The following is a 21,260-nucleotide window of genomic DNA, read 5'->3' as shown; positions in this document are numbered from 1 at the left end:
CTCATCATAAAACGCACTTTATTCACACTGGACAAAAACTAAATAAAATCCACCTAAACTGTCTGGTTGTCTTTCCACAATCACCTCTGGTTTGGTCGAAATAAATCCTCAATTCACCAATTAACTGTAAAAACTGAGCTAACTAAATGACTGACTAACTGAGTCATGAGCTAATTAGCTAGCTAGCCAAGGATAGTTAGCACAGAGCAGTGGTTATCAGTTTCTCTGTTGATATTCTGCCATGGGTATTTTTGAGCAACCTTTGAATTGTCGCTGTATTTTACAAATTACACCTTTTAAGAAAAAAAAATGGCAACATTGTGAAACCTGTTTTTTTTTATATATATATATGTATATATATTTGTTTTCACAATGGTATCAAATTTGCAGCTGTAACATTTTCTATGGTTTCACACGAGACCAGAATGTTGTTTTGAGGCTTGTGAGATAATTTAGTTTGGAGCGACATTATCGGTGAAGTTGCAGCATTTTGTAAGTAGGAATGCTGTGACCTCAAGTCAGTAATCATGGTCGATGATGAATAAGTTTGATTGATCAGCTCACCTGCCAACCTCTACACATCATAGCCTGGAAAGAAAAAAGGACCAAACCTACTCTTGTTCGCAATCACAAGAACGTTTCAGAGTGACAGAGAGCGTCCCTGTGACCATGGTGACCCACTGTCACTGCTGCCTGCAGTGTGGTGTAAATATGTTTATTTTTTCATGCAAAAAGTCTTAATTGTGTGAGTCTCATGGTCACTGCATGACAGCTGGCTGCCCTAAATTGTAACTCTAATGTATTAGTAATCAAAAACAGAGTTCTCTAATTGTTTTATTGATCTGATAAACTGGTGGCTTTGCTGAGAAAAATGTGCAGACATTTCTCAGTTTGGATTGAATACTTGGATTTTATGACTGTTTATGTTTACTTTTACTGCCACATCAAATGATGCCTTGATTACTTGATTTTTCCATACATTAAAATAATGAAAATACCTGCAACGGTGTGAGCAGTAACAGGTAAATTATGGTTTCAATAGAAGTAGAACATTAGAATAATAAGTCGCTTTGGGTGGAAAATTAACATAACTTAACCTAACAGTCTATTAAAATATTGTATCTGTACTTTCTCTTGTGGTTTCCAGAGCAGAGCACACCTCCATTATCAGCACAGAAAACTAAAAAAAAATTGAATTAAACACAGAACAATTCTTTGGAAATCCTTGGAAAAAACAGGAATATATCAAATATTTCTGTGTCCTCCTGCCTCTACATGCCACATTATGTGTTATTATACAACAAAAATGTTAATTCTTACCAGTGATGACAAAAAAATGTGTCTTTTTATGTGGACACCTTTCTTGATTCAGAGTACAGTTCTGTATTGACTTGAGCATATTAAAAAACAAATAGTAGGCTGTGTCCAAGGCCTTTCTTTTGGTGGCATCCAGAGGGAGCAATTCTTTTTTACAATTCTAAGTAGAGGGCAGGTGAGTTATTTCTTTGGCTGTGTTTTACACACGACTGTGTTCATGCATAGTATACTGTACAGCACCCTATAAAAAATTTTAAGTGCGGACTCACTTCCCTCCACAGGAGATGTGTCATACTTTGTTCCAAGAGGTCTGACACATAAACACACATTTTTGGTAATTCACAGCTAAGGAAAACATTCCCTTTTTGCTTTGTTACATAGATGTTTTTATACAGTACCCGAAGATGAGAAAGTCAGGTCTTCAAAATTAGAAATCCTTTATTAAGTTTTGCGTAGATGCCAGGTACACATGTACAGACTAACATGTACTGTACAGGCAAACACTCACACACACTTCTCCAACTTTGCAAGCACACTCCATCTTTCTGGGCTGGCACTTCCAACAGGAAACTGACAGTATTATGTGACACCATGGAATGTTCTAGGGAGCAGCAGCCGAGCAGCGCTGACCTACACCCAACAACAATACTTCTTTTTGTCCTGCCTTTCCCTCGAAATCTCAGCTCCCCTCTCAAATGCAGGTGTGGTGCTCTGCAATATGCATGCTGTTTTTTTTCAACGGGCATAATTAAAAGAAATGAAGTCAGTGTTCCTTACCACAAATCAGAGCACTCAAGGGAATGACACAATTCTCTCTATACAGAGATTTACAAGAACAGCATGCTACGGTACGTGCCAACTCTCGAATAAGTTGATCGAAAATTGAATTTGATTGGTGAACCAATAAAAATGGGAGAAAAAAAGTGCTGGGAAACGAGAGGGTTTAGCCGTTTATTCAGAGTAAGTATGACAGAATATTGGTTCCAGTGAGATCCTTCAGTTTGTGTTAGTAACATTTGAATAAAAAGGGAATAATAATTCTAGCTGTTCTGTGGAAATTGTAAAATGTTGAAGAAAACGATGTTTGAACTGGCTGAACAGCAGACTTTAAAAATCATCCCCAACCTTAAAGACAGCACACCACCTATTAATGTTTTATTTGCTAATTATATTATAATAATATAACATATTTTAAGGGATGAATGTATTTAACCCTGTGACTACTAGTGACTGAATTGCATTAAAGTACTGTTTTGTAGACTATTGTAATTGTTCTCTATGTGCATCTTTCTCCACCTCTGAAGTTATTTGACTCTTCTTTACTGGATTTCCAGTAAAGAGTTTTAGATTGGAGGTCAGTAAATGTGACCCACTGCCAAGTTTCATGGGGTTTGAAGATCACTCTTCCTTTGGAAACTTGAATAGCATCAGTCAGTTCTGAAAACTTGTTTTTTAAGAGCACCGACGTCAAAACGGTCGTGCGGCTTCCGCGGCAGTGAGGTGCTGTCTTTAGATCATTAGTAAATTATGATCAAACATTTTTTTTTCAATTACCCATGTACCGTATTGCCAAAACCAAGAAGTTGTTGGCATCAGAACCTATATATGCAGAAATAGTATCCTTCAGCCTTAAAGTAACCCATTTGGAAATATGTGTGTGTGTATTTGTGCTTCATTTAAAGACTCTTTCAGGCACTTCCTGTTACTTAGTGCCCAGAGGGAGTCAAAAGCTCTTCATTTCATATATATCAGCAAAGTATGCATCTTAAGTATGTCCTTACTTAGTCAAATACAAATCTTGCAAATGTATCTTTACAAACTTACCTATAAGCAGTCTAAAGGAATTATTGAAAAGTGAAGTGTTACATAAACATATTTTAACAGTTTTAACAGTTCAAGCAAACAATACTTTCTTTTATCAATTCAGTGGAGTTAATATATTTTCAGGATTTGATTGAGCTGTACTTTCCTACTTGTCCTGATGTTGGGGATTTGAGGCTTGCCATGGCTTCACTGGGGTTTCAGCCACACAGCAGGAAGAAGATAAAAAGGGGGGCTTTGGAGGAAGAAAAAAATCACAGCGCATTAAAAACAAATCTACTGGGGGATCCACCAGCAGCTTAAGTGAGCCAAGACGATTAAAGGGTCAGTGGTCATAGACTGCAGGTTGAACGTACCTGATGCCTCTAACCTTGGTCCACCAGAGGGGTTGCCAAAACCAATCTCTCAAAATCAAAAACATACACAGGAGATGCAGTGAAGGTCAATTCAAAGTTACGGTAGATAATGACAACTCGCTCAGCAGATCTCTCGGCCTGTTAAGTCGTTCTTACTGTACAAGTCTTCTGGACTGTTTTAGATAGCTCAAGTGTTTTTTGTTATTGCTCTCTTGAATGGTATTGCAGTTATACGTGCAGACTGATTTTTGCATTGCACTAACATACAATGATAATCTAAAAACCAGACATGATGCTTATTGTGATAGATTACCCCTCTCATGCAAGCTTTATGTCTGCCATCTGATTTTCATATGCTACTGAAAAGAGTGGAAATTATTACTGCCCTGCCTGAGATCCCTAATCTTAGTAAAACATGCAGGTCTATATTTTTGGAATTATGTAGACTGTGCTTTAAATGATAAGTAACATAGGGAATGACTTGATGACTGCAAGAATTCATTATCTGGTGGTTCTCCTTACACTTTTTGATCATTAGATCATTTGGCCAACTGTTAATCCACCACAATCAAAAGCAGTTTTACAACTTTGGTTAAACATATTATTTATACATTCACAGCTTTGGTTTCTTATAAATGTTACAATAGAAAGAGGCCTTCACAAAGAAGATCATGATGCAGCCTGATATATGCCTAAATCCCAGCCTCTTCTGTGTGTTCGAGATGAGCTGAAGGCTTTAACGCTGTGCAAATGTGAGTTTGTTGTCCATTTGTGTTAACTGGTGACCTGCAGCAGGTTGTCTCCTTGCCTGCTGGGACACGCTGCATCTCGTTGCGAACCTGTAATGCATCAAATGGACAGAGAAAATGAATTAGTATGCCCCGATTTTTAAATACTACAAATTAGGGCTGCATAATCAATCAAAATTGCAATATGGCCAAGTGCAATATCCAGATTGCAAAAGCTGGAATTCTTTTTCACACTTGACACATGCTATACTTTCCTCAAACTTGCAGCTAGGACAGGAGGTGAGACATTAGCCATATCAGTCTATTCCATCCCCGCCTTCGAAGTCTCAAAAGTCATCTTGACAAGAAAGCAAGTATTGAGCTGTTGTGCTCGCGTAGGGAGGGTCGAGTTTGTGCTTGTCACAGCCCTGTGCTTGTGGGACCACATTTGAGCACACATTCACTCCGTCCATTGCATGCTTATCATTTGCATGTGTCTGTTTTTTATGTGCATGGAGTTTGAGACTAATTAAACGCAATTGAAGATCTCCCTTTGTCACACTTTATCAGCCCTTTGCCTCTTTTTTAGTGTGGTGCTGATACATACCCATGTAGCCCTACTGCAAACCTACTAATGACCTAGAGATGTCTTTTTAATGTCTGGGAAAAAAAGGTACTATGGTACTGTATTCATATTCTACTATAGTTGAACTTTCTCTTTAAGTGAAGCCCTGAGGGTAGACTGAAGTGACTCAACATTTCGCTGTATCAATGAGGGCCTCTCTCTTTCCTCTGTCTGGTGTCACTAGTGGTGACTCTGAGTGGCTCCCCAGCCAAAGACCTGCTTTATCAGGCAGCCAATTTAACAAGACAGCTCCTTTCATGCTTGTTGGCTTCTCCAGTGGTAATGGATTTCCTCAATGAGTGTCTCTCTTTCTCCAGGTTTCACACTTTCCTCTCTGTACTGCTGGGCCTCACTCCAGATCAGATCTTTTGCCATTGACTTTGATTTCTTAAGGTAAGTGATCCATCGCTCCAGGCCTGACCAGCATTGCCTGAAATCTGGCCTCACTTTGGCTCCCATGCATGATATTGTACACTCTAATGCAAAGTGAAGTAGCACGTCTAAATAGCCTGTCACTCCACCCCTTGCCCTCCACAACCCACACAACTGTGCCCACCCCACCCCCAAGTATCTCTCGTCACCTCCTTTGGAGTATAAGCTACCTAGCTGGGACTCATTTCCAGTGGGTTTGTTGGGGGGAGGGGGTTGTAAACGATACAGTGATATTAGGGGACATTAAACAAGTTGATGACATTTTGGTCACATTAACGAAGACTGGCACTTTAGACGGGGGTGGGAGATTGAAGGCGTGAACAGGCAGCTAAACTGTACATGATGTCATTCAGTTTAAAAAATGCTTGAGGGAATTTTTGGATAAACTGCAAACATGAAAACCAGTTTGTAGCTTTTGCATGATTAATTCCATTTGCACTTTGTTTACAGCTCTTGACTAATATACTATATCAGTCTTGTTCTTTTTATTCTGTCACTACAATAATAAATCTCCAGCTGATTTTAACCAGCAGGGCTGTTGCATGAATTGTAAGTGAAACTTTGTCTGATTTCCTACCCAACTTTGGATAATTTTCACAGACTCTGTTCCTCCTGTTAGGAAATGCAACCCAAGATGTGTGAAAACAGTGTGTAGATTGTTGTTTAATTGGCCAGCACTTGGGCCTAGTGCACATGCTGCTTGAGGGTGAGCGCTTCTCAACAGGAAAGAATAAGCTAAAACTCAAATAATGGGAAGGCTCATTGCCTGCCCTACAATCTCTATAAACCAAATCCCTGCTGAACCGCCTTACAGCCAGCATATGCCTTTGGTCAAACTGTAATTAAAGCCCAAAGCAAAGTGACAATGTATGAAATAATTAAAAAAAAATTAAAAAAATAAGTTTTATATGTTGATTTTGTCTTTTTACAGGGCAGATACCTTTGTGTTAAGTGCTGTTAAACACATGTAGATGTTCAATCTTAAAGAGGTCATATGCTAAGTTTGAGGTCCATACTTTTATTTAGGAGTCCTAGTAGAACAGGTTTACATACTTTAATTTTCAAAACATTTTCAAATTATTTTTCCCATATGGTGCATTGCTGCAGCATCCTTTTTCACACTGTGTCTTGAACGTTCAGTTTTAGCTACAGAGTGAGACATCTCGCCTCTGTTCAATCTTTGGTGAGAGTTGCACATGTGCATTATTTAACGAGAAGGATGTAGCCAATCAGAGGCAGAGTAGGGCGGGTCATGCCGAGCAAGGTAGTGTGATCTAAAATAACGCTGCGCGGAGACATGGCCGCTGCAGCTGCTCAGGAGGAGGCTTGCTCTGGAGGAATAAACACCCAGAATCACATTGGATTCTGCTTTGTTCCGGATTTGTTTAATGATGGGAGGAGAGCTCAGAGATTACTTTAATTTTTGGGACTAAAAAGTGGATTTATCTTCACTCCTGTAGTGTTGGAGGGGAAATGTATTTTACTAGACGAACAACATCACAGAGAGAATGGGAAAGAAGAGCGAGAACCGGAGTCTCTGGTGAGTGCTGAATACAGTAAGAGTCGACCTGCATTTAAACACACAGACACGCACACCCTTAGATAATGTACGTACGCAACTTAACAAAATATATAACCAAGGTCTAGTCATTTTTAGACATGTTAATGCAGAATTCTTATGTATTATATCTTTTTATTAAGTGGGGATTCATGAGGTACTCACCCACTGGGGGCATGCCGACAACCATCTACTGTAGGTAATACATTGACTATGGATAAGTACCTCATACATCTTCACAAATACAAAAAAATAAATATAAAGAGGATCACACCCATGCATACCTAAAGAAGGTTATTGATTGTGTACCGGTACCAGAGAAACAGAAAGTAATCGATTGTAACCTGTAGCATCGCCCTGACCCAAGGGAACATGTTTATGTATCACATATTTGAACACCAGTAGCTGGCAACGCTTCAGACTATTGCAACTACTTGACCAAACTGTAGCTCAACCCAAACACACCTCAACCAAAACTAGATATGCTTAGATGTGCTGAAACATTATATACTTTAAGTTTGTTAGCATTTATTTATTCATAAATGGAGAAAGTGGACAGAAAGGCTCTAATCAGTTTAACAGGGCGAGATGCATGGCAGTAAATTTGACTTTCCTGGACTTTGCAGTGTCTCTGAAAGAGCAGGGGAAAAGGGGGAAGCCTTATATTGAGGTGCATAGAAAACCTCCTCGCTTGAGCATAAATTGAACGTAATTCAATAACTGAGTAATATCAGAAAATATCAGATAGTGACGCTAAAACCAGGGAACAGAAGCACATGCAACAGGCTAACAGACCGAAAGAGAAAGATAAACACAGCATCACCCAGAAGTAACAAAGGACATACTGGTATTTTTTTTAAACCTGGAAACACACAGTGGCAGGCATAGTGAGCAGAATGTGAGCAGAGGAGCAGCAGCCGCAGCTTCAGTACTCTGACAGTGTCTACACAGGGTCTGTTCAGGGACAGAGTGAGTGTACAGTAGGTCATCAACGTTTTTACAGTGCTCAGAGCCTAAGTCACAATCAGCGTATTCATGCGGTTAAAATGGAATAATAATGCTTCAGGTCGTGGTTATGCATGTATAGCATAGATGGATGAAAAAACTGGGGCATAACTGTTCAGTCAGACGCATATCACATCGACGACTGAAAAACAGCACATTTGACTCCTGAATTGACACTCTGTAAACTGGTCTACCTTGTAATGTAAACTTAATAGTTTAATCATGGAAGAAGGACACATGCATTCATTTCTTAATGTCTGATTAACATTAACAGCATGTAAAAAAATGTACAGCCTTAAGATAACCCCGATATATTTCTATGTGTACTTTGTTCTTTGTTGGAGGAAAGCCACACATCTTGCAGTTGAAAAATGGTTTAGAGTTGTATACCATGTGAAAAACTGTTCACAACCCAGGCTTAATAGCTAGTGTCGACTGGTAAGTTTGACATTGAGTTTCAGTTATTTTAGGAGACACTCGTCTTGAAAATGAGATTCCTAGTCATTGCTACCACCCACCGCTGTCCCTTGCCTTCCCAACGTTAACGTCACTCTCTGTCTGTCCTTGGTATACTTCGTCAGAGTAAATCCTGTGGTTGTGTGGAACACAAGCTTTTGGTTTATACTTTTTCTGTTCTAACTACAGGGTTTATACCATGCTAACCCTCTGCCCTGAAACCCACTGAGTCAGGGAGGAAACATATGCTTCTGTGTGGTTCTGAGACATGCCTTACTGCACAGTTGCCACTGCAGCATAAAGTGAAGTTCATTATTTGTAGAAGCGTTTCTTTAATCAGAAAGAAAAGAGAATTCTTTGATTTAAAAGTGTTATTGGTAGTCTCACTGTCGACAGAAAACAAAAGACCTGTCCGTACGCCGTGTGTGTCTTGATCCCAATCTCTTCTTGAAAGTTCTTGAGACAAAGTCAGATTTTTTTTCTCAAATTGAATTACAGCAAGTAAACCGTAAAGGTCCAATATGTAAGAAAATTGATTGTTGAGTCCCAACTCAAGTAGTGACACTTTGACTTAATAAACGTGTGGAGTTTTAACAGTTGCACTGAATCTATGTGAAACATGTGGGTCCAAAATATGCAGCAAGCAACTTCCATTTCCCTTTCACATCTCACTTTCTGAGTGTTCACTCATAATCATACCTATATGTGAGGCCTTGGATGGGAGAGCGAGTCACAAGAAACCAGATGACAACTATTCCAGGGAGCCAATGTTATATTTCAAACCACACCATTACATCCTTAAGGAGTTGCATTGAGAACACGGGCTCTGGAAAAATTGCATTACAGTTTAGCGGACTAGTTGAAAGCTTTTAAAACCAGAGTCTTAATCTGAAACAGAAGGCAAAGTTTGATTTTGCTGTCGAGATTCCAGGAGCGAACATGTGTCGCAACAAGGGGCCAAATTTCTGACAACTTAGATGTTCAGGGCTCCAACACCATTTATCCCCTGAATTAACAACATAAATTGACTGCAATAATTCATTCAAGTCTTTTTTTTTTTTTTTTTTTCCAGAGTAGAGTAACTTTTAAAAAGGAGAGTCAGATGAATTTTTCAGACAAGGGCTTTTACATCTTTTCAGCACAAAACCACAGTGAAGATGACTGCCAAATCCTCAAATGAAATACTCTGTACTTAACTGCAAAACCAATAAACTGATAAATTAATACCTTTCAATATGGGCTCCATTTCCTCTTTCTCTTTCCATACGTAATGTCCACTGGATGTGAGAATGCCAACAGCTTAAATAAATGTGAAACTACTCTGATGTTCATTAATAAGATAATGTCCAGGCCCTGTTCGATTGGCACCGCTTGATCCTCCTTTTTTTCCCCTTTTTGGTAGCAAAAACAATTAATGTAAACAATTAACGTAGAATTCAGTCAAAATAGTTTTCAAACAAATGCTTCTGTGTTTTAATGATCAGCTGAATCTAATGGACTAAGTCTCTTGGTCGTCTTTATTCTAAGAGTAATAATCACATTAGTGTGTTTCAGCGCAAATGCATTTGAATTCATTGTGATTGCACTCAGGGCATTAAACCTAAGTATTCTGGACATGCCTGTGATCTTTCTTAGCGTTTAAGATTTGCTGGCCAGTACCGAGGCAGGGGTACATAATGAGACATATTAGAATCACAGTAGATATTTAAAAGGCTGGGCGAATCAAAAGGTTTTGCCACCTCTGGGTGGAGGGTAATTGAGCTAGCTGGCTGTATTCTTTAGCTCTGTGGGACTGGGAGACAAAGCCACACTAATCATGCCACTATAATTGATACTAAGACTACTTTCTGTTCCACTGGTCATGCCACAGGCATTGCTGAAATACTAACAATAGCATTATTCACTTCTCGTCTTGAGTCTTACAATTACAGTGGTTCAATGAATGTTGAATGTGCCATCTAATTAGATGAGAATATTAAAGATCATGGATTCAGTTCAGAGCCTTAAACTCTAATCAGCTGTTTGGAGAGCCAGTGGGGATTCTCAGTTGGCCTTATTCTGCGGTAATTAAGCTTCTTCTCTTCTTTGCTGACTCAAATTTATAAATCCACTTTACAAAATATGTTTTTAAATAGTGTAATATCTTAGATGTACTAATACCTAGTGTATGTTGAGGGTGTAAAAATGCACAGAAGTCACAGTTCGGTTCATACCGAGTTCTGTGTGAGATAGGTCCAGTAAGGGAAAAAACCCATTGCATAAGGATGCATTTTTTTGTTTTGAACAGACAATAGTGCAAGCGGGTCAAAGACAGTCAATATCCTCTTGCTGAGGACTGAAATAGCATTTTGCCTTTGACGTATACTAGTCTTCAGCTTCAATTTTTTTGGTTTCACATGGGACTGGAACAGCAATCTCCTTGGTGAAAGTCCACCACCCTTCAAACCACCAGAACCTCCTTCTGACGCAGATGTTGGCGCTCTTTAAACTATGTCGCCTGACTTCCTCCTTTGCTCCTGGCTTAATTCCAACAGCCACTAGAGGTCGCCGCCTAACAATAAGCATAAATATAAATCGAAATTTGCTGCTTGCACTGATGGCCTAAACAGCTGTATTGGAGATGGTTTGCATCTTGAAAATTAATTAAAAATCAGTTCTTTATTTTTTCATCCACAAACATTTTTTTTCATTGTGTGGTAGAAAAACAGTAACTGCGAAAATCGTGCAGGTCTGGAATGATAGGTTAATTTTATCCAGAACTATGAACGTCATAATGCAACCTGCAGCCTGTAAGTGTCGATAAATTGTTTTGTGGATCAGTCACATTGTGTTTTGGCTGCAAGTTTTTAGAGAAATTAGTCCTAATTTTTAAATAAAAATTGGATTTGTGTTCCAGTACTGACTGAGGGCCTTGTCCTATCACATCTTCAAATAATAGACACTTCTATTTTATCACATCCATTAACCAATTTTGTCTTATTCAAGAAAATTTGCCAATCTGTGGCACCCTGCACTTGTTGGGCTCCAATGCCACAACCAAGGTCAGCTTGTCTGTGCCAGATCGGCTATGCTCATCTTTTGTAAGATAACAGATTGTTATTGGCTTTCATAGGCAGACATTCTATTTTGAACAGGACAAGGAAACTTTGTGTTGTAGAGGTCATTCAGAACCTCCTCATGTCTACAACAGAACTTTACGAAGATGGCAGCCATCGAAAGTGTTTTGTGGGCCGTGTACAAAACATGATCATGCCAACTTTAGTGTGCTAATGAATAGATATGTGCCAGTGTAACAGTCATCAGTGTGAACATCCCCTTTGATGCCTCATCGAGCAGAAAGCTCTTAAACAAAATGTTTGAAGTGTCTGCCTCTGTAATAATGATTTATAATTCTCTTGAACTAATGCAAAATTTGCTGGTAAAATTTTTTTGAAATAAAAATAAATTGTGCCCGGAGGGTCAGGCCAAGATTCAAAAGAAGATCACCCAAGAGCAGCAAATGATTTAATAAGCCACCAGCTCCACTAGGGCATGGAGACGAGCAGAATGGAGAATTTCAAAGTGTGTCTAATTAACATCAGTTTATTACTATGTCAATCTCTTCAGCTACAGCGTGAATGAGAGTTAGGGTTTAGAAATATGGAACAGCTTTGCTTAAATATATGGGATTACACTTAACTCCTTAGGTTAATATGAAAGTCTTAACCCAACCTCTGTCTCGTCACAGCCAGACAAAATATGAATCTCATCACAGCTCAGCTTTTTAGCTTTGTTGAAAAATCATTAAAAATAGAAAACAACTTCCAAGATTTTTCCATTACCATTATTCCTCAAGGAACGAGTGAATTAATATTTAATATCACTTGCATCTATATGATTGCATAGTAATTATCAGAACCCAAATGCTTGACAAGCTCAGTGTAATATAATTTGTAATATGTTAAAATTGCAGAGGAGACAATGATGAATTCCTCAGACACCGTGTTTTAATCTTATGTTGGTTTTTCATCACCACCACGGTGTCTACAGAGACTGGAAATGTCCCCAAAAGAGGGAAGCAGATCCTACAGTAAAGAACCCTGAGTAAAAGCACTTAGCAAAAGGAGCAATTAACAGGTCTCCTCTAACCTTACTACAGAAAACTGAACGGTTTCTTTATTGCATTACTCATCTCTCACATGTCCACATGCTCCTCTAAAACAGTGGCAAGATACCAGTGAGCATAAAGATTTGAAATTATTGGAGTCAATACAGCATACACCTTTTAAAGGGACAGTTCACCCCAAAATCAAAATTGCACATTTTGCCATGTACTTGTAGTGTTTTTCATCAATGTAAATTGTTGTGGATTTGCCAAGTTTTGGAGATATTGGCCATAGAAATGTCTGCCTTTTCTGGAAAATAATGGAATAAGACGGCCCTCAGCTTTGGTTTGGCGCACAGTGTACTAGAACAAAAGGCTGAAAATAGTGCCCCCTTTCTCTTCATAAAATGGAGAATCAAGTTTGAATCGAGAATCATTTTGAGTCGAAAACCGATTCTGGGATCAAATTGTGAGACTGCCAAAGATTCACACCCCTACTAACTGAGCTAGCTAACCTACTAGCTACAGCTCAACCTAGGATGTTGAGTAGAGTTTTTATACTGTTTTTTTGGCACTTTGAGCACCACAAGCAAAGTGCCCTCTAGTTCCATTATATTTGACATCTCTATGGCCATTATTTTTCCGAAAACTTGGCAACTCACACCAAAATAGTAGATGAATAAATAACTCTTGATGCAAGGTGAAACACACACAAGCGCTGTTCAATTATATGACAACCAAATGTGAGGTTTTGGATGTGAAACACAAGATGTGAATCCTTCAACATCACACGCCTCCTTTGTCATTCTCTTGTATTTCCCTCCTTTCATGCCAAAACTGTAAATGTGCTTTTCATAAGATCCTCATTTTAACAGCGGGGGTTCCTCCAGTCTAATTTCTCCAAAAGTCTCCTGGATTGTTTCAGCGACTAATTGAACCTTTTATCTGGAGGCGTAGTGGCAGCATAGCCATAGTGGCGTGAAGGATGGGGATCTTGCATCAGCTTATGGTCTGGACATTAAGTCACTTGTAGAGTCACCCACATGCTTCATAACATACTTGAGCACTGTGGGTAATTCATCCATGAAATCATAATTGAAATCACATTGAGATGCAAGAAGCTGCATTTAGAGCTTGACTGACGATCAACAACAGCAACAGTGTGGAAACGCCAATAGGCATGAGCAAAGACTGGGTCCTTCTGCTACCTGCCAGTGTTAGACTCATTACTCAGTCTAGTAGTAATATATTAATCATTATTCATTACTCATTTCAAAAGTAATTGCTTTATTTATTACCTGCTGGGAGCAAACCTGTTACACAATTTGCCGTGCTATCTTTTTGTTACACCCCCATAATTACATTAAATCTAACCCTCAATATAATGATAGCTTGTTTACCTCTGTGTGTGATTGTAAAGGTAATCATTTGTCATTTATATCTGGTTATTTGATAAAATCATGGTGCTTATTTCTCATTGGAGATGGCTCTCAGTACAACTGGATTATGACTGATTGCAGACTTTAGATAAAAAAGGTTTAAAAAGTCATGTTAAGGTTGATAATTGAAATAGCAATTTATGACAATACTTGAATGAATTGAAAATGTAAAAAATTTGTAACAAATAACTAAGAGGGACTGAATATTTTAGTACTCGATCAATATGTCCACATGAGTTGATTCGCTGTCATACCTCAGAGAACAGCTCGAGTGAAAGCAAAGAAAGTAAATCACCCCTCCCACCCCAGAACACATTATTCAAAACTAATACAGTTTTATTAAAATAAACCAGATGAATGATTTAACGTTGCACTTTTGAATTGTAAAGCGGTATACATTATTATGATGACACATTTGTTTGCTACTTTTAACCCCCCCCCCCCATCACGTATTTACTGCTTGAAAGTCCCCTGGCACCCTTTCCTCAGAGTACACTCATGTTAACAACAAAGGGCCCCCCCCGTCCATTTACATAAATCCCTGCGCCAATAGGGAGGACGGAACACAGTGGCTGCATCCGTAAGGTAGCAGACTCTAATCCCCAACAGAAAAGGCAACATCCCTTCCACCTCTATGCCATCATGTTAAATTCATGGTCGAGCAATGCGTACTGGCCAGTACACACTGATATACTGTATTTGCACTCGCCCTCTGTGGGTGTGCAACTCTCTTGAATGTGGTAATGATTTAACAGGAGGGCTCATTTAAAAGCCACACATCCAGGAAACCCTAAGACAGCAGTACTGTACACAGGTAGTGTATTTTATTCAAGTGCGTATTAAGATTAAACAAGATGCATGCACCTCTAGCTCAAAGAGAAACCCTGTGTTTGTAGTTAAGGGGGGCACGTGTGAATAGTCATGGATCATGTGTTTGCACTGACCAACTATAACCAACCAAATGTATTACTGCAAGTTATTTTTTAAAGATTTTTTATAAATAATAAAGACATTAAATACTGAGTAATTATCTGGAAATGAAGTGGAAGTTTAAGTCTATTTTAGTTTGTGTGATCAGGCTGTGTGCAAGGAAGCTGTTCAGTTTGTCCCAAATAAACATTTTCTGAATTTAACCGGACTTGTATTTAATGTATATTTTATTTTCTACAGGAATTCACGATCCTTCATTTCCAAAAAACACACACACAAGATGGATGATTTATCTGAAGTTTAAACCCCAAGAGTGCTTACAGATTTGACCAAAATAAAGAGCATTTTGCTCTGTTGCTCACCTCTAACACTATTAATATTTTCATACCGGAAGATTTTCACTGAGAAAGTAATGTAAAACCTCTGTGCACATGGACAAGATGATTCTGTAGTGCTTCCTCTTGAATGAATGAGACGATCTTTTCACATCTAATCATTTTTCTTCACTAAAATTACCAAAACGAAAACTATAAACTGAAAGAAATAGTTTGAGATGCTTGCATTTTGATATTTCAGCCAAGATCAAATAATGTAAGCAAACATCTACTTGGAGAAATATGCCTGTTAACATTAGTGCACTTGCAGATTCCAAGTAGAAATCCATAGATCATATTATGAGACAGCTGCAACGATACCCCCATAAAAAGCAAAGCAAATCATATTCATTGAATTACACAAATTACAGATGTAGCTCAAAACCTCTGAAAACGTGATGATGAATCCCCTTTTTTAACTTCTGGCTGATAATTCATCAGACTACACTGGCAAAGTATTGGGCTTGTGAAAAATGCATGAATTACTAATTAATGAGGCATTCTCGCAACATTTACATATTCATAAAGGTGTGTAATTCACATATGCATGAGAGAGCTGAGTGATAGCTTTGAGAGAATAACACATATTCCGAGAGAGAAACCTTTTATTTTGTTAAATTCTTCAAAAAGCTGAGGGAGCAGAGATGCTTTTAAAAAAACATTACGCATTTATTCTTCGCCCACAGAAATGCAGTCAAATGCTTTGGGAGACAAATGCACTGAGGAGATGCAATGATGTGAAACAGTATGCAAAATTACATTTTCTGAAATATTGTCCCATGTGGATTTTCAAAAGTTCATTTAGCAACCCAGTGTTCGTAACAACTGTGCTCAGAAAATCCAATTGATTTACATAGACAGAAATAGCTTTTCAGTAACATCTCAGTTCAGCAAGGAGATATGGCAGCGCATCCCAGATAAAATGATCCATCACATGTATGTTTTTATTCATTATTTAAAATAAATATACTGACATTTTACAAAGGTTACATATTGCATTTGACGTGTGTTGAACCTTAGACATTAGATTCAGCTGCGTGTGTCACGTCCTCTCTTGTGACCTTTTTTTCGTCTTACATTGTAATCTGAAATATTTCTTATGCCTAACAAAAATAATTTAATATGAATCAGTATTAGTCATTATTATTTATTTTTTTCAGAATAGTAACAATGGGCCAGTAGTTGTGCCATGATGTCAGCCTTTTGGAGACAAACCGTTCCAGTGAAGCAGGTCCAAGACGGTTTGGCCGGAGTCGAGGCCTGTCCCTCTTCTGAAAGCGCCTCTCCATTGTTTCAACCTTCTCACAAGGGCTTGGTGAAAGCTGTCCCAAATATGGGTCAAAAAAAGCACAAATAACATTCAGATGGTTCCTAGGCTTTCCTCACAGCTATGCCCCAAAGAATGACAAGTCCAACAAAACCATGTCGAGTTTTTCACCCTGTGCCATTGTCTTTCCACATTAACTCCAAGCTGGGCCTTTTCAGCCAGGCCAGAGTTTTGTCAGGCCCACTCGGACACAGCCCAGCTCTAGCAGCAGGCTTGGCCTCTTCAAAATACCATGCAGAGTCTGATTCACTCCTTTATTCCATTACAAAAAATGGCTCTTGGATGCATTGTACAAAACGTCTAATGAGAAAGAACACACAGTAACAAGTAAGAATAGTCTCTGTGGCCAAGTGGACACATCAATTTCAAAGGAAAATCCTTTGTGCTCCCGTGTATTGTGTTAGCCAAGAACAGGAAGCAACAAAGTTGTTTCCCAAGGCCACAAATTTCAAGGTCAAAAAACTAGACAATCAATTCAGTGAACAAGGACTTTTGATTTGAACGGAAAAGTAGAAAATGTGAGAAGTCAATGGACAAAACTGTAACCAGAGAGCCGAAATCGAAAAGAGGGCCTTTAATGTCTTCAAGAAAAGTGATGAATAAAAATGCTCACAGAAGATTATCGAAAAATGTACTTTTCAAGACCCAGAACAAAGATGAGGTGAAGTTCATCGAAGATGCAGTGAAGCTAACAACAAGGATGGCATTTCGGGATGCTTAAGTTTGAGTTTAACCTTGCAGGACTTTTGGAAGGCACATCTGAGCATCAGGCGCAGGGTTTTGGCAGCTGCACAGGGAGCCTGGTGGGTCAGCCCTTCTCCGGGAGCTGCTACTCCACACTAATCTATTTTAAACCATCTGTGAAATTAGCAAGATTTCCTAAGTCCTTCACCTCCAAGGATTAAAACATTGCTAAGGGTCTAGGCTGTTCTTACATACTGTTCTTGCATCCATGTCTAATGACTCTTGAGATTGATCCCAAATTCTTTTCTTTCACCTGAGCGAGAAAAAGATAGAAATAAGGTGAGAGTTACATGCACTTAAAGAATATTAAACATCTGCTCAGATATGGATATTAAACTTAAGATCAAATATGGATAAAAATTGTATTGAGCATGATTTTAACTGATGGCTGAAAATCATAGACAGGTGTTACATGTTCCGACATCCAGTAACATCAGGGAGACCAAGTCTCAGCTGTAAAGAGCCGTACCGAGGCACTGCAGTACCTCTGCCAAAGCCAGTACAATGAAGTCATGAGTCAACGCTAATGAGAAAATCAGATAAATAGCAGCTGTTCTCGGGGAAATGGTGCTGTCTGACAGATTCACTGGGTGCAACGGCTGTAGCATTGAGCACATCCAAATGAGTAAAATATTGTTCCAGGCGCCCCTCGCTGCTCCCCTTCCCACCGGTGTTTAGTCATCAGAGTGGTGAAATAGCAGCCCTGCCGCTACACGACAGCATTGCTGTATTAATTATTATCCGCTGTTCAAACATACACATCTTTGTACAACAGTGACAGTTCATCCAAACAGGCCACTTACGAACAGCAGTATTACTTCCCATAGCTCAGCAAGCGCCCAATTATTCACCCCGACCTCTTATTTGGTTCACACAGAAATCTGTGGGTACAATGTGAAACAAAAAACAGTTCAAAGAAGATGAAAAAATTGCCCCACGAATCAACAACTCAGCAGTGTTACAATTTTGTGCACTCACTTGCACAATAATGCATAGACAAATACACAAAGCACAGAGCTTTTCTCCATGCCATTAGTTGTCGTGCAGGCTCGGAAAATTACTGTAAGATTTATTGTGCCGAGGTATATGTCTAGTTTTCCATCTACTGCTGGAGAGCGCTTACACAGACATCTATTACAGACACTGCAGTTAAACTGTAGATTTCATATGCTCTCGGGAAAGCAGCTAACAGTGCAATGGTAAAAGACTAAGAGATTGATGAGGACAACAAATCAGTTTCCCCAAAGGGTTAAAAAAGACTTTAGTTCCAGAGACTCTTTGTTTTCTTTGTTACTGATTTCCTTTTCTGTAGATAAGTACAGCTAACAGGTGTATATCAGTTAATTGTATGCTGATTTGTAATAACACTGACACACATTTGAAATGTTTTACCCCTTGCATCAAGAAAGACATTATTTAGAAATGAAGCAGGGTGTAGGACTCATAATAATTATGATGATAATGAGCAATAGATGGCAGAGATCCAGAGAAGAATGATGGACATAGTCTGGGCTTACAACTCTCAAGATGACCTCTGGCTCTGGCACACATGCACACACACACTGAGCCTTTACCTCTTAATGTCTGCTTGCTGGAGGTTAAGGATCCTTATAGGATGTGTGTATGTGCAGATTGTTCTTAAAACCAAACCAGAGGTTGTCTCTTTCAGCTCATCTTAGAAAATAGCTACACACACTGGCGTTCCCTCAACATTACCTACTTGTTTCCTTTCCTTGTACCAGTTAGCAGTGCAGCTGTTGCCAGTCAGGCAAACTGCTAATTGGTAGGCAGCCATTAGCTGGGGGACGACACTAGAACGCGTTCAGACTGATAGCTGCACTGCAATACAGCCCCCTAGTTTGTATCAATGAGACCACTGTGTTGGCTCAGCAAGGGTCCTGAAGTACTACAGTATAGAGGAAGGCCGGCAAAAACTGCAGTTCCTCACATGGCCACTTGAGGCTGACTGCAAAAGCAAATTAATCCTCACAGACCCCCTGTGTAACTTTACAGCAGAATAAACATGTTTACAGCCTGGTACAGAGATGGGTTTGTGTCCTTTCCATGTTCATGACGACTGTACGAGTGGTGAATTTGTGTACAACTCACTAATTACACTAAGGCTTAAAAGAATACATAATTCAGGGCGTGGTCACTTTGAGTTGCAGGTAGTTAGCTAGTAAGTTGTCCAGCAGGCCATTAGCAACCATGCTTCATTGTGCCTGCCTCAGCGCCACCATTCTCCACCTCTTTGCCCATTTTTGGATTAGCCGGTAATAAGCGTACAGTCACACATGCATGAAATTAATGGTGGCAAATTTACTTCCATTCTATTTAAATAAAAAATCACCTTTGTTCACATTTGACAAAGTCGAAGCCACAACCAAAAGCAAAGACGAGTGTGTGGTTGACCCGTCAAATGGACTACAAAGCTAATTGAGTTCCTTGTGCATCATATCCAGCCCTGCCCACATTCAGCACCAGCAGGCGATGGCCTGCATTTGTTTGAGTGATCGTGCCCTAAAGCAGAGTCAGACACTGGCAAGGTGGTGATTGCTGGAGCCATAACACTGAGCATCACAGTGGCTTTTCAGAAACCTATGGGTGACGTCACAGAGACTACGTCCATGTTTTATACAGTCTATGTCAAAAAGTCAAAGGTTCAATTTTTGCTAGTCTGAACGCCCACTGATATGACTCCCGAATCTAAGGTCTGTGCCTCCCATAGTTTGAAATAGTAAAACAAAATTATATGTGTAGTCCAAATCTACAGCTACATCTTTTGACATTCATTGATGTCAGTAATGGAAAGTGAATGGCTAAAGTAATCAAGGCTGCTACAGTGATACAGAGAATATAGGTAAAGGGGTGGATAAAGTCCAAAAGTATGCACAGACAACAGCCAAGGGCATGACTCTGTTTTTACTACACAGACGTGTTTCTTAGCACATACTAGTTTACGCAATCATATATTTTGGGCTACATGTGGACATGGGCAGATGACAAGTTCAAGTTACACTGACCCTTGAGAACTCTCTTTGTCATGTAGATGCAGAAAATATACATTTATAAATTGCCAGCGGTATGACCACTAGATAGAAATGAAGGAAATATGTTATGTGAACTACCAGATACAAATATTTGCTTTTGATGATAATCCAGGATACAATAACTTACCCGGTGACTTTGCACAGTTTGCATGAGGTCACAATCTTTGTGTAGAGTCAAATTCTAAGTTTAGTGTATCATCAGGTTGTGCTAGCAATGAACAAAGCCCAGATGTTAAAGATTTGAAATCAAACTGTTTTTTTTTTGCGAATGCTATATTAAAATACTCATCATACACATGCCCTTTTCAGTGTGCTGTAAAATGTAAACCCTTGGAAACATGGCACAGAAAGTCTCATCCAGGTGGTCTCCGTCGTGCCGCAATGACATCATAACGGGTCAAAGGGAATTATTGTGAGAAGACGACTTTCCATTCAGAATATGTTGAAATTCATTATGTGTAGCCCTCCAGCAAAATTTGCATGATGGTATTTGTATATTATGGCACAATGCAGAAAATGCTAAACCCTATCAAAGCTTCTGATAAAAATAGTTACAGCCATTACCTGCTCAAGTTAAACTGCTTTCTTAAGTACCACTACAGTTAATCATTTAATGTTTCACTTTTTGTCTGCTTATAGAGAATTACAGATATATATGAATACGGGCACTACTGACATGTAATGATAATGATGATAATAATAATATTAATAGTAATAATAATAATAATAATAGCAACAATTAAAATCCAAAGTTTTTAATGGTACTAATAGTTATTCATCTACACCAAATTGATAGAGCAAGTAAACCATTAGGATGTGCAGATAGAGCAATATGATTTCAGGTTCCTTTTAAACCAATGTCTGTAATTATTTTTGCCCTTTCAGCATGACTTAAAGAATAAATTAAATAGCAATGAATACAACAGTGAATCAGTTCATAGCTTAACTCATTTTACAGCTGGTAAAATGAGTTTAGTTTAAAAAGTGAAGGTCATTCTGTCTCTGAAAGCTAAA

The sequence above is a fragment of the Pagrus pagrus genome, assembly GCF_965226575.1.
Source record: "Pagrus pagrus genome assembly, chromosome: 1".
In the NCBI taxonomy this organism is placed as follows: Eukaryota; Metazoa; Chordata; class Actinopteri; order Spariformes; family Sparidae; genus Pagrus; species Pagrus pagrus.
Note: the sequence above shows the minus strand (reverse complement) of the source record.